We start from the raw sequence: 1,926 nt of genomic DNA, 5'->3' as shown, positions 1-1,926 counted from the left end.
ATGAAGGACTCCGGGAATTGGCAATTGGCCATGCAGTCAGAGATGACAGCTCTGCATAAAAACAAGACATGGAAGCTAGTTAAATTACCACAGGGCAAAAAGGCTCTACCTCGTAAATGGGTTTACAAGTATAAGATCACCGCTCATGATAGTCAGCCAAAGTACAAAGCAAGGCTTGTTGCCAAGGGCTTTAAGCAAGAACAAGGCATTGACTTTGATGAAGTCTTCTCTCCGGTGGTCAAGATGACTACATTGAGATGCTTTCTTGCATTGGTTTCCATATTAGATTTGGTGTTGCACCAAATGGATGTCAAGACAGCGTTCTTGCATGGTGATTTAGATGTGGAAATTTACATGCAGCAGCCAGAAGGGTTTGTTGAGAAAGGCAAGGAAGATTGGGTATGCCAGTTGTTAAAGAGTCTTTATGGCTTAAAACAATCACCGAGGGCATGGTACCATAAATTCCACAAGTTTATGATTTCTCAAGGCTACAAACGTAGTGAGTTCGATCACTGTCTATATACAAAGAAGGCTAAGGATGGCAGTTGGCTGATCCTTATTTTGTATGTGGATGACATGTTGATTGCTGGCAAGCACTTGGAAGAAATTTCAGCTTTGAAGTCAAAGATGGCAAAATCGTTTGACATGAAAGACATGGGTGAGGCAAGTCATATACTTGGTATGCGCATTGAGAGAGACAGATCAAAGAAGTTGATTTGGTTATCTCAAACAGAGTATATTGACAAGGTTTTGCAACGTTTCAATATGGAGAAGGGAAAGGCATTGAGTGTTCCATTGCCACCATATGTGAAACTTAGCAAACAAGATTGTCCTGTGTCTAAGGAAGAACAGGCTGAAATGGATAAGATTCCATATGCGTCTGCAGTGGGTAGTTTGATGTATGCAATGATTGCTACTCGCCCAGACATTGCATTTGCAGTGGGAGTAGTAAGTCGATACATGTCAAACCCAGGCAAGAAACATTGGGAGGCAGTGAAAGGAGTATTGAGATACCTGAAAGCTACAAACAGTATGCGTATATGCTATGGGAGTCAGGAGCTAAGTGTAAAGGGTTTTTCAGACTCAGATTATGCAGGTGACTTAGACAACCGAAGGAATATTGAGATACCTGAAAGCTACAAACAGTATGAGTATATGCTATGGGAGTCAGGAGCTAAGTGTAAAGGGTTTTACAGACTCAGATTATGCAGGTGACTTAGACAACCGAAGGTCTACGTCAGGGTATGTCTTTACATTGGCTGGTGGAGCAGTATCATGGCGTTCTAGATTACAAGATTGTGTTACTCAGTCTACTACAGAGGCTGAATATGTTGCAGCATCAGAGGCATGCAAAGAATCAATTTGGCTTAATCGACTAGTAACAGATTTTGGAATCAAAGAAGAGATGCCTGTGTTATATTGTGATAGTCAAAGTGCTATACAATTGGCTCGCAATCCAGTTTATCACTCAAAGACAAAGCATGTGGATGTGAAGTATCATTTCATCAGGGAAATGCTCGAGGATAAGCAACTTCAGCTTGTCAAAGTTCACACCACAGAAAATCCTGCTGATCTACTTACAAAAGGACTTCCCTCAGAGAGCTTTGCGCATTTTCGCAAGCAGATAGGTGTAGGGTAGTACATCACTTCTCTACATCTCTTGTATATTAGCTTGTATAGTAGCTTCTCTCACACTTAAAGTACCACATTGGACTTTAAGTGGGAGGTTGTTGGGGTATAAAGCCCAATGTGGTCGCCCAGGTAAGTGGGCGGGCCGCCAGGTATGTACACATATTCTTTTGTAAAAACCTAATAAGAACTAGCTATGCTCTACACATTACAGTAGAGCGAGTTCACCATATCGTCGTGCTCTTCTTCTCGCACTCTCTCTCGCACTCTCTCTCGCGTCGCACTTTCGCTCGTACT

The sequence above is a fragment of the Adiantum capillus-veneris genome, chromosome 20, assembly GCF_014529385.1.
Source record: "Adiantum capillus-veneris isolate H3 chromosome 20, ASM1452938v2, whole genome shotgun sequence".
NCBI classification, from domain to species: domain Eukaryota; kingdom Viridiplantae; phylum Streptophyta; class Polypodiopsida; order Polypodiales; family Pteridaceae; genus Adiantum; species Adiantum capillus-veneris.
This window is presented reverse-complemented; position numbering follows the sequence as displayed.